This window comes from Megalops cyprinoides, chromosome 3, assembly GCF_013368585.1.
Source record: "Megalops cyprinoides isolate fMegCyp1 chromosome 3, fMegCyp1.pri, whole genome shotgun sequence".
NCBI lineage: Eukaryota > Metazoa > Chordata > Actinopteri > Elopiformes > Megalopidae > Megalops > Megalops cyprinoides.
The window spans coordinates 3,597,971-3,611,117 of NC_050585.1; the positions used below are offsets into that span (position 1 = coordinate 3,597,971).

At 46.1% G+C, this 13,147-nt stretch overlaps 1 pseudogene; it reads left to right on the forward strand.

Moving 5' to 3' along the window:
- Nucleotides 1-4,306: 4,306 nt before the first annotated feature.
- LOC118774080 lies at nt 4,307-8,582 on the forward strand (annotated as a pseudogene).
- Nucleotides 8,583-13,147: the final 4,565 nt, after the last annotated feature.

Here is a 13,147-nt window from a genome sequence, read left to right on the forward strand (position 1 = left end):
CAAACTAAAGATGGGTAATAACAAACAAATTTACTTACAGGGAATGCCTTCTTAAGGGATAACAAGTGAGGATGGCAAAGGATTTTCCCTGGATACAAACCACATGTTCTAGCAATGCTCCTACTGCACTCACTTCCTGTCACATAGACATTTTTTAGAAAGAACCAGCGGGGGTCACCAAAACGACCAAAACAACAATTGGCAGGGCCAGAACAATTAGTCTTCTGATGTTATGGTAGAGCTTTTTTAAAATCCGCTGTGCTATAAAAGGATTGTTTCACCTGCACTTAAGTCCCTTGACATGTTCCTTGACTTTTTATGCCACCTTATTTGTGAAACATCAAAGTATGGGAAATTAAAAGAAAAAGATGGGGTCCTCATGCTCTCTTTCTCATGATAAACTGTGATCCAAAGATTTAAATAAAAGATTTTCACTGCCGTGTTTTTTTTAATCTGTTATTATTGTTAACAGCATGATCCTATTATTAATAATATTAGTGGTTGTACTTGTTGTAGTATTTATAGTAGTGGCACTGTAGTGGTATTAGTAGTATTTTAATAGTAGTACTGTAGTTATAGCAGTGACCTCCCATCTATAGACACAAAACCTGCAGTGGATAATCAAGTTTCAGATACCTAAATTGTGTTTAGCCTTTCTTCCTTACCTATCACTTTCCTTTCCACAAGCAAAGAGCAAAGAACACATTTATTCTCAGCTTGTTTTTCTACAAGCTGATAGTTTAGTGCATATGTCTGATGTGTGATGTTTTCAATGTATAATTTAGTTGTGACTTTACATAATGTTCATTCAGTTCCCTCAAAGAATGAACCTTTCAGCTAGCAAGATGTTATCTAAAAAAAAATTTAAAATAGGAAGACAAGCACATTTTAACAACATAAATTATTTGTTTATTTTTTAAAGTTTTACCATTTTTATGTTTTAATTTTGTTTTTGTGTGTTAATGGACTGTGGACTGTATGGACTGTACTGTATCAGTGGGGAAGGACAACTCTCGCCATCCTGATCACACAGATGTAGCAGTAGGCCTTGACCTGTGGTTTCCTTGATTGATATTAAATATATATAAAGAAATAATTTGGAAAGCTGTTGATGACCATTTAAAATTTACTTGATGACCAGCTAAAATTTACCGTCCACATTGCATGCAGTGTATAACATCAGGAAAATCAGGCCCTACCTATGTGAGTATGCTGAGTATGCTCCTTGTCCAGGCTCTGGTCATCTCAAGACTGGACTAAAGCAATGCTCTCTTGGCTAGGTTACCTGCATGCACTATTAAGCTTCTGCAGTTGACACAGAATGAGGCTGCATGTCTGTCTATTGTTGACCCCTTATGTTTTTTTGCTTGTGTTGTACTCTACCTCACTTGTAAGTCGCTTTGGACAAAACTGTCTGCCAAATGAATAAATGTAAATGTGAATGTAAATGGTTGTTTAGCATTAAGAGCTAAAAGAAAAATGTAGTGTTTTGACTCAGGAAAAGTCTGTTACTGACACTGAGGTGGTTTAAGGAGAGACTAAACCATCTCATTTGCAGAATGAGACCTACATCACATCGTACACACAAACTGTAGTAATATTTTGTTGTTAAATGTCTAGGCCCCATGTAGCCCTATGTCTTCACTTACTTTGACTGTGTGAAATAAAAGCTATATAGGCACATCTCTTTATATAGTCCTATAATTAAGGTCTACGGAGATTACTTTCCACATCTTCTTCAAAACATTGTAGGCTGTTTTTTCTAATCACAAAGACAGACAAAATATGCTTCATCTAAATAGTGCAGTCTTTATTCATCACCAGGATTTCTGCGCCGTGCACCACCGTCAATTTTCAACAAAAAGAAATATACACTATATGGTCAAAAGTATTCGGATGCCTGACCATTACATTGTAATGACATTGTATTCAAATACATATACTTTAATATGGAGTTGGTCCCCCTTTTGCAGCTATAACAGCTTCCACTCTTCTTGGAAGGCTTTCCACAAGATTTTGGAGTGTTTCTGTGGGAATTTGTGCCCATTCATTCTGTAGAGCAATTGTGAGGTCAGGCACTGATGTTGGACGAGAAGGCCTGGCTCACAATCATCCCAAAGGGGTTGCTCGATGGGGTTGAAGTCAGGGCTCTGTGCAGGCCAGTCAAGTTCTTCCACACCAAACTCATCAGACCATGTCTTTATAGTCTTTGCTTTGTGCACTGGGGCACAGTCATGTTGGAATAGAAAAGGGCCTTCCCCAAACTGTTGCCACAAGGTTGGAAGCATAGCATTGTCCAAAATGTCTTGATATGCTGAAGCATTAAGATTGCCCTTCACTGGAGATAAGGGACCTAGCCCAAACCCTGAAAAACAGGTGTGGCCAAATACTTTTGTCCATATAGTGTATATTCACCGACACGGTGTTCAGGCTAGTTAGTCGTGTTTTAAATCACCTGACACTTTTGCATGCACACTAAGAAAAAACAGTGGAGACTTTGATTGACTGATTGATTGAATGATTGATTGATTGATTTATTGATTTAATTTCACATTCAAACCATGGATGTGCATAACATCGAGCTGAAGGCAGCCCCTCTTTGGCTGACTTCGCCTCTGGAGATAATAAATTATAGCCTAATAGTATTAATTTTGTTGTTGTTGCTTATAAGATTTTTAGTAGCCTATCATTGCTAAATTTCGACCAAATTAAATCGCCATATCATTCTAAAATTTGCAATGGTTTTTGATAGACCTAGCCTATACCCCTGGACCCATAGATGGGGCTCCCCTTCCCCCTGTCTTTTTAGACCTTAGAGCCACTGCCCCTCAAAATGTCTATGCACGTCCCTGAGTAATGATAATTATTCAAACATGATCCAGACCAAAATGCTTATAAATCGAGGGTTACAATAAAGTTGTAACTTTAGTTCCCTTTCAGACACTTCAATGACGACAGGATACAGGAGGGGTCTTAGCTATTATTTATTTATTGCAGGGAAATAAACTTTATTTTTGGCAGATTTGAAGTCAATTGTATAAGAAATGTATAAGCCTAATAACAATTACCACAGCCTGTAATATTTATATTACATTGAGGATCTAACTCGCAAAGAATTCTAAATTATGTCATTAAGTGGCATTCTTGTTAACTCTGTGTTCTGGCAGAGAATATCTATATAGACGGGCTCTGGTTCTGGGTAGATCTCCAGCTTCCGGTTTCCAGACAGTTTTCCAGACTGCGAATTAGCTGAACCCGTGCGTGTTGTTACACAGCAATCGCGTTTAGCTTAACACACAGCTGCGCGTTAAACTCGTGATAGATCCGGTTTAAGAAGTATGTTTCTAAAGCGCAGCCAACCTAGCTGACAGAGCAATTGCCCCAATGTGTTCTGCCTGAGATCAAAGTCACTTTCAAGATATCCACATTTCAATGCTGATATTATTCACTAACACCACATTCACACCATCCACCAGTGGCATAAACGTTCCACCAAATTGCTGTTTGGCCTAAGGAGAATATTATTATTAATTAATGTTATTTATTCATCAATGCAATGACTAACCAGTTTAGTTTTTGCACAATTTGGTTATGTATATTATTATTATTGTTATTGCTGATGTTGTTGTTGTTTAATAGAACTGAGATTTCTCCTTGATTTACTGCATCCATGATGAGTTATTCAAAAACATACAACTACTTGCAGACATTCTTACAAAATGTTTTTGTTCTACTTTTGAAAGCATTGAACTGAAATCAAATATTTCTTAGAATTCAGAAATTAGGACATAAAAATGGCAAAAAGTTGCACTACTTTAGGTCATCTGCCTGCCTATTTGTCTGGCAGTTTGTCAGCACTTTGGCCTGAGCTGCTTGGTTTCTCCCTGTCTGTCACACCCGCTCCCAGTCAACCAGCTCAGCCACGCCCAGTTCAGCCTGGCTCAACCTCACCCACTCATCAAGTACACCTGTGACTCATTCTTCCATTAAGTCCGGGCTACTTAAGGACTCACTTTGTGTTGCCTCATTGTGAGGTATTGTTTCTGCAACACTACCAAGCCAGAGGGCTGTACTATGAAGCAAGGTAACTGGCTTATCCAGGTAACTTCAGCAGTAACTTCGTGACGCCAGGTGTAACTTCCCGATTAACCCGTACTACGAAAGGTGGATAAGTCTTACCTGAGGTATGTTGTCATGGCAATTTACACTGCATCTCTAAACTGCTCCGAGCAGGTTATCTTCGTGGTTAACTCGATGTTACCCTATGTAAGCACCACCCCTTCTGCCTACAACCTTGTTGAGAAAAATGCAGGCACATTTGGAAGACCCACTCGACATTGGTGCACGGATTGTGAGAGGCTCCGCAGGGTGAGGGTATTTAGAGACTGTCAGAATCCTCTAGCTTACCCGGATAATGTTCTCTATGAAAGATATCGATTCTCATCTGAGGGAATTCAGTATCTTTGCCAGCTTCTAGGACCAAACGTTTCCAATAGCACTCGCCGGAGTAATGCCCTCACTGTTGAACAGACGGTGTGCCTTGCTTTACGATATTTTGCCAGCGGACACTTCATGTATTCCATCCTTCTTACATCTGAGCAAGAATACTGTATGCTGTGCAGTTCGCAAGGTGGTACTTGCTCTCACTAAACTGCTGGATGCCTTTGTTGTGTTCCCTGGCCATTTAAGCATTCTCAAGATCAAAGAGGCTTTTTATGCGATCGGAGGTAATTCGCAATATAAAAATACTTGGTCTATTTTTAAAATGCATAGGCTAGGCCTATATACAGAACACATTTTTTTCCATAGGAATCCCGAGGGTGATTGGTGCAATTGATTGTACGCATATCTCCATTAGAGCGCCCCTGGGAGAATATGAGGGGGATTATGTGAACAGGATGTCAGGAACGGGGATCGGGACACAAGCGCGGACCACCGGGTAAGCGGAACCAAGCGTTTAATGATAATCGTCGGGCAGTTCGTAGTACAGGGGCAGGCAGGGTTCAAAAACACGGGAAGGCAGTCCGGGGGCAGATCCAGGATCGGGAGTCGGGGCAGGCAGAGTCGGTAACCAGGTGGGCAAGAAGAGGCAGACGGGACCAAAACGGCAGGCGAAGGACGAAGTCGACAAACAGGCAGGATTCCACGAACAGCGATCAGACCTCAGGTAAACTAGAGCGGGGACGAGACAGGAAAAACTCACTGCAATGAACTAGCAACGAGACAGAGACACGTAGGGAAGATCTAGGGCTGGGGCAACGAGGAGATGGGAAGCAGGTGAGCAGGCAGGCAGGTGCAGGCAATGAGGGAATAAGGTGGGCGGGGACCCGGCGGGGAGCCGGGCGGGGCAGGAACACAAGGAAAACAAAAGCACACGGACAGGGAAAACAAAAACACCGCGGCTTAAGGGGGCGGAGCCCTGACAGTACCCCCCCCCCCCCCCCTACGGACGCCACCGGGCATCACAGCGGGTTCGCCAGGGTGTCGGCGGTGGAAATCCCGGATCAGGGACGGGTCCAGGATGTCCCTAGCAGGAACCCAGCTCCTCTCCTCGGGGCCGTAACCCTCCCAGTCCACCAGATATTGCCAACCGCGCCCCCGACGCCGAACCTTAAGCAGGCGGCGCACGGTGTGAGCCATCGCTCCGTCGATCAGGCGGGGCGGCGGAGGAGCCCGGGGAGCAGGGCAGAGAGGGCTGCGGACGACGGGCGTTTGTGCAGTCGCCCCCGAGGGGGGGACGAGCCGGGCAGCAGGTCGATGGTGCAATCATACGGGCGGTGAGGAGGCAACGAGGTGGCGCGGGACTTGCTGAACACAAGTTTCAGGTCCATGTATTCGGGCGGCAGCGCCGACAGGTCCGGGAAGTCCTCGGGAGCGGAAGCGATCGATGACACAGGGGTAACGGCATCCCGAAGGCAGTGGGAGTGGCAAAAGGGGCTCCAGCCCAGGATTCGGTTGCCCTCCCAGTCGATGTGGGGGTTGTGCCGCGCTAACCAGGGGCGACCCAGGACCACGGCGGCTTGCGGGGAGCGGATGACGTTGAGGACAATCTCCTCGCGGTGGTTGCCCGAGACGAGGAAGTTGACCGGGGGAGTGGCGTGGGTCACGCGAACCAGGGGGGCCCCGGTGATCGCGTGGGCTTCCAACGGCGAGTGCAGGGGGACACGGGGCAGGCGCAGCTGGGTTGCCAGGTTGGCGTCGATAAAGCTGCCATCCGCCCCGGAGTCAATCAGGACGGAGACAGCGTGGCTCTGACCTCCGACGAGCAGGGTGGCTGAAAATAGAGGAAGGGTCTGGGGGGAATGACACAGGGGGGTTACACTCACCTGCAATCCCCCCGCTGCGGGTGACCGCTGGCCCTTGGCCGGGCAGTTCGCCACAAAATGGCCAGGCTGCCCACAGTATAGACAGGACTGGGTGCTGATTCGCCGTTGTCGTTCAGCGGGAGACAGGCGGGTGCGGTCGACCTGCATCGGCTCGGAGGTTCCCGGGGATGGTGGTGCAGGGCTGCTGGCCGGCATCGGGAGGGGTTGTTCACGGACGGAACCGGGCAGGCTGCTAGACGCTCTCTCCCTGCGTCTCTGCGAAAGGCGCTGGTCCACGCGGATGGCCAGGTCCACCAAGGCCTCGAAGCTGGCCGGCAGCTCCCGAGTAGCCAGCTCGTCCTTGATGGACTCCGCGAGACCGTGGAGGAAGGCGTCGAACTGGGCCTCCGCGTTCCACCCGCTGGTGGCGGCCAGGGTGCGGAAGTCGATCGCGTAGTCCGACACCGATCGACGCCCCTGGCGAATCTGCAGCATCTCTCTAGCTGCCTCGCGGCCCTGCCTGGAACGGTCAAACACCCTTCTCATCTCATCGGCGAATCCGGCATATGAGTTGCAGAAGAGAGCGCCGGCGTCCCAGACAGCAGTACCCCACTCCCTCGCTCGGCCGGTGAGCAAGGTAATGACGTAGGCGATCCTCGCCCGGTCTGTGGGGAACGTGGAGGGTTGCAGCTCGAATATCAGGGAGCACTGTGAGAGAAACGAGCGGCAGGTTCCCGGGTCCCCCGCGTACGACTGGGGGGGTGGCAGCCGAGGCTCCCGGCCGGGAGGCGCTGGCGGAACCGGTGGGTAGACAGCCGCTGGCGGAAAAGGTCGGCTCTCCTGGCCGAGCTGCAATTGTTGCAGCCGCGCAGAGACCTCAGCGAGGCTGGTGGCGAAACCCTCCAGGGACCGGCCGATGGAATCCAGCTGGTTCTGGTGTCCGCCCAGTAGAGCACCCTGGAGCTCCAGGGCCGTCCTCAGCTGAGGTAGGTCCGCTGGGTCCATTTGGCTAGTTCGTTCTGTCAGGAACGGGGATCGGGACACAAGCGCGGACCACCGGGTAAGCGGAACCAAGCGTTTAATGATAATCGTCAGGCAGTTCGTAGTACAGGGGCAGGCAGGGTTCAAAAACACGGGAAGGCAGTCCGGGGGCAGATCCAGGATCGGGAGTCGGGGCAGGCAGAGTCGGTAACCAGGTGGGCAAGAAGAGGCAGACGGGACCAAAACGGCAGGCGAAGGACGAAGTCGACAAACAGGCAGGATTCCACGAACAGCGATCAGACCTCAGGTAAACTAGAGCGGGGACGAGACAGGAAAAACTCACTGCAACGAACTAGCAACGAGACAGAGACACATAGGGAAGATATAGGGCTGGGGCAACGAGGAGATGGGAAGCAGGTGAGCAGGCAGGCAGGTGCAGGCAATGAGGGAATAAGGTGGGCGGGGACCCGGCGGGGAGCCGGGCGGGGCAGGAACACAAGGAAAACAAAAGCACACGGACAGGGAAAACAAAAACACCGCGGCTTAAGGGGGTGGAGCCCTGACACAGGAAGTCATTTCACAGCATCAATGGTGGGTATTTGATCATGTCTTATTTGATATGACATGTAGGCTAGCCTACATTATTTTGTCATTAAAACTTCTTATATTCAAGACAAAGACACATTAGGTGGTGATGTGGTTTCTTACAATGTTAGTACATATGTTAAAATGGCCTGAAATCCTTTGTCAGATGACATGTGATCACCATTTAATGGTGACCAGTCTGGAGGTTAGGTGGCCTGGGTCGGTGCACAAGTCACGAATTTTTCAGGAATCCACCCAGAGATTTGAACAAGGTAAGACAACCACCACCCTAGATTTCACACATCATGCTGTATTGTGACAATTTTTTTCTATCGTTGAAAGGGCCTTTTGATGGCCTGCTGCTTGGGGACAGAGGCTACCTGTGTCTGCGTTACCTGATGACCCCCTATCCTGACCCACAATCAAGGGAACAAATAAAATATAATATGGCTCACAGTAACACAAGGATAGAGATGACATTTGGGGTCGTCAAAGCATGCTTTGCTTGCCTGCAAGGCTTGCGGGTGCGTCCGGAGCGGGCATGTGAGGTGGTGACAGCATGTGTGGTGCTCCATAACATTGCCACCATTAGAAAAGAAAGCACCATGCCAGCTGCCGAAGTCACCAGATGTTGTGGACCCAGTGACGCTGGATCACCCAACAGGAAGAGCCGTCAGAGACGCCATCACAAATCAATTTATTGACAAATAAAAAACGCACATAAAATTATTCTTTTTTGATTTATGTATTTATTTATTGGTATTCTCCCTTTCCTAGAAATTAAAAGAAAAAAAAGTTACAGATGGTAGAGACATATTGATCAAAGGATGGTCAATGTATAGCAATACCTTTTTGTCATGTTCCAGTTTTTCTATTTCCAGTTTAAGTTTTTTTTATTTGTAGCATTTTTTTCTGGCAGTTGAGCTCAAGCATATACTCAAGCAAAGAGAAAAGCTGTTAAGTTGTGTCAACATATCAGCATTGATAAATCCACAGAACTCCTCAATTATTTCCACACTTACCTCTACTTGAGAGTCAGATGAGGGGCATGCTGGTGGCTGGAGCAGATCAATAGTATCGCCCTCAATTGTCCTATAAGACAGGAATGTGAACTGCATACATTTTTAAACTGGGCAATCAAAACAATTAATATATTACCCTGTACATTAAGGGTGGACATTGAGCTGCCACCAGGGTCAGAACTGACTGCCTCCTCGACCCCCTCCATTATGGGCCTTCCTCTGTTGTTCGCCATGGCTAACTCCTCTGCCTGTGAAAATGTAGCAGGAGGTGGCCCTCCTCCAGTTTTCACCATCTCTGCCTTGTTTCTGTTTCCTGTGAGTACATGAATAGGCTATTATAAGTGTAGGCTACACACCACATCTGTACTCAGTATTAATGATGAGTTGCATAATTATCATTAATGATGATTAATGCATACCACTTGATGTAATATTTTTATATTTCATCCTGACTTGTCACCAGGTATGTTTTCCACTGGGGTTGCAGCTGAAATGATTGATAGAATGAAGTTATTCTTAACACAATAGCATTATATTCATACAGGGAGCCCTACAGCCTAGGTGCTTTGGGGAGTATATCTTAATTCATTAACAGTGGGTAACGGGTCAATGTCAGAAATGTAGCCCATGTGTAGGCTGTAATTAAACTATCCTAATTGTTTTCACATATTTAGATAGATTATTTACATGTCCTTACATCTCAATCATATTACAAATCAAAGAAGAGTCCGTAAGACAAAATAGAGAACATACAACAAGAACACTTTTCTTATAAATTTACTCTGTTGGCAATGTGCTGCCCACAAGCCTCCCTGGCTTTGTTGGCCGTCATGGTGTTAGATTGAGTTGTTAACGTTTTTTTAAACTCCTCATACCCTGCCATTACCAACGTGCATTCTTCAGGGAAAAATACGGAGCATGAGCTATTATACAAAAACTCTGCCTCCATTGCCGAACACACCCCTTTTATGCGAACGCGCACAAACTCCGATTAAGTTAACGCCAAATCAACTAACTGACATCTTAATCACTGTCGTAATACCGTTTGTCAACCCTGACTTTCCTTGATAACCCCGAGTTAAATCTGAGTAGGTTAAACTCCCTTCGTAGTACAGCCCTCTGCTCTCTGCCATTCTGACTTTTGACTACCGTGTTTGACCCTCACCTGTTCTTTGGACCTTGCTTGTGTGTTCTGGATCTGGTTTTTGTACTGCTGCTTCCCGTTGCCAACCTGTTTCGTCCCTGACTTCGTTTTGGCTTCTGCGATTAAATCTTATTGACCACACTTGGATCCCAGTCTGTTTTCATTACGCTGTCTGTCTGTTTGGGTGTCTCTTTTGTTTTTGTTTATAGGTCCTTGTGTTTCCTTGTCCGCATGCCTCCCCGCCCTCCTGGTACTTGGCCACGTCCATCACCTGAAGCCTGTTCCGCACACCGGTGTGTCGTCCTCTGCCTACATATACCCTGCTGTTTTCTTTGTTCTAGGCCTGATTATCTCAGTGCCTCTCAGTTGTTTCATTCCCACCGTTTGTTTGTAAGCCCTGTTTTAGCTTGTTACAGACTCTGCCTCAAATTTCTTTCCATTGGATTTTTGGCTACTTACTTGGACTGTTTTTCTGACTTCGGTTTTGCTTGTAATTTTTGGACTTGTCATTAAAGATTAGCCTTTTCATACTGCCTACACTGTTGTAAGGAAAAACAAGACACAATTCCGATCTTCGCAGAAAAGACTTCTTTATTTACAGGAACGGCAGTTGTCAGAAATACGTGAAAACGCACTCTGGGTTCAGCGGAGTCAATCTGACACCCGAGCACTCAGTGAAAGCATTCTTTATACTGATACAGAGCTTTGATCAGGATCGACAATAATTAGCATACAGGTGGTGAAATACAGGAGGTCTGGTAATTGCATTATCTTCCCTAGCAAGAACAGTTCTCAATCACCCATCACCGGTTTCTTTAGAAGTACCAATTGCTGCAATGGCCAGCCACGGCCAAAGTGACAATTGAAGTCTGTGAGCAGAACTGTGGTTACAACAAGGCCATCTAGACAAATGAATACAGGTATTAGCATACCTTAAGTGAGAGGATCTGTGCTATCTTATGCTGCACTGAGTGAGTTTAGGGATCTGGACCAAAATCTTACAGTCCCCCCTTTGATGCTTATATGCAATAAAGCATCACCCATTCCAGGTATCCTAGTGGCGGTGCTGTCCTGCCTTAGGTTGTCATCCTTTGCACGGACAATCTTACCCGTCATTGGACCAACACCTCTTTCCACTGGATCACTCTAAGCACCACATCCTCAGGCCCGATGAAGCTTTATTACAACCACAGACTGCTCACCCTAACCTTTATTCAATTATCTACTTTTAACCAGGATAGAAGACAGAGAACTACTCCAGCCAAGGAGACTCCTTAAGAAGGTTATTGGATAGATTTGGTGTAGGAGTGGGAATCAGATTATTTAAGTACTTTATCCAACTGTGGTAATTCACAATCGAAGCCAGCATCGAATGTCAGCACGCCGGACTGGGGAGCTGGTTGTTGCTCTGGACATTCTGCAGCACCACAGCAATGGGTAGAATTAACCTCAGGACACTGCGCCACATCTCCTTTTTGTTGTTGTTGGTTTGTGTTGTTGGGATCTGTAAAACACATACAAGAAGAAAGAATCTCTCCCCCCCCCCTCCCACATGGGCATGACATTTGACAAACATATAGCAAGACAAACACACAAGAATTTATCAACAGTCCCCCAATTTCTTATATGGTTTCAGTTGATCCACATAGAACCATTTCCTTGTGGACTGTCCAACTTTTGCCTTGTCCACCTCCTTTAGACCAACTATCTCTTCTGAAGTGGCCTATTTTCCCACAGTTGTGGCATCTGTCTGTAAAAGAGCTGTTTCTAAATCTCCTGCGTCCATTTCTCTGTAGTGGTCTCTGCCCCCCCTTTGCCCAGCAGTGCCTCCTAATGTGCCCCGGTTTACCACAGTTGTGGCATATAACCATGCCATTTGAATTATGAAGTGGGGGCATAAAGTTTGGTGTATGGTTCGGTCTTTTGTTTGTGGGGTTATGGATACGAGAGTTATACACTTTTGTCATTTTGCTGACTATCTCTGAATATGGTGTGTTGGAGTCTATATGTAATATGAGGGTGTTGTGCATGTATACATCACACTGTGCTATCAGAGCTGATTTGAACATTGGATCCTGCTGTGTGATATCAGGTATGCCACTGTAAGCTAGGAAAGCATCCAAAAGCCTAGATGAAAATGCTGCAGGGTGCTCCCCTTTTCTCATTTTAACCCCTATTATTTTCTCCCAGCTAATGACTCTTGCCCCCAAGACCTCAAGCAATGCCTCTTTCCTCTCTCTATCATTAGCAGTTTTCCTCTGCACCTTTTCTGGGAGGGCCCTTGCCAATACACGTGGGAGACACATAGTCAGGACCACACAAGCATCTGAATCTGTTAAGCTATGCAAATCAACATATTGTTCCAAACTGACTAGAAATTCTAAAGGGTCATGCTGAGATAGATGAAACTTCCCAATACTCTTAAATAACGATTCTAACTCCGTAGGAGTGAGAGCCCTAACAGTGGTAGTGGTGACGGCGCTATCTTCCTCACCTGGGTGAGTGGTAGTAGTTGAATGGATTGGCGCCATGGGGAACCTTACAGTATGATCTGAACATCTGTTCCGATCGTCGCAACTCTGTGCGCTGATGTTATGTGCCAATTTGTCCCAAAAAGGATTACTACTTCTATCACCACGATCATCCACACCACTCCTTGTTTCACATCTACTCATCAAGTAATTGCAGGTTCCTTGTAAGCGTTTCATTTCAGCGTTTGCTTTTTCCAAAGAACTCTCCAAATACTGATTATGGGCTTTGCACCGGGTTAACTCATGCCTCATTTCTAACTTTTCCTCGGTTGTTAGTGTTGCCGTGGTTTCGTAACTTTTCAACGTGCCCTTATATTCAACCTGATCATGCAAAGTCTGATTCTCACGTTCTAATGCATCCTTTTTCGTTTTAGTCACTCTGTATGACTCATGAAGAATGGCTTGAAAGCCAATAGCAATTTTACATTCCTTTTTCCTAGGCATTTTCGGGTATGTTTCGAATTGGTTCAATGCCCACCCATAAGGGTCTTCCATATTTTCGATTCTGTTAAGTACTTCACATTGCCCATGCTTGACAATGTAACATAGCATCAATTCCCCCATTACTAGCTAGAACTT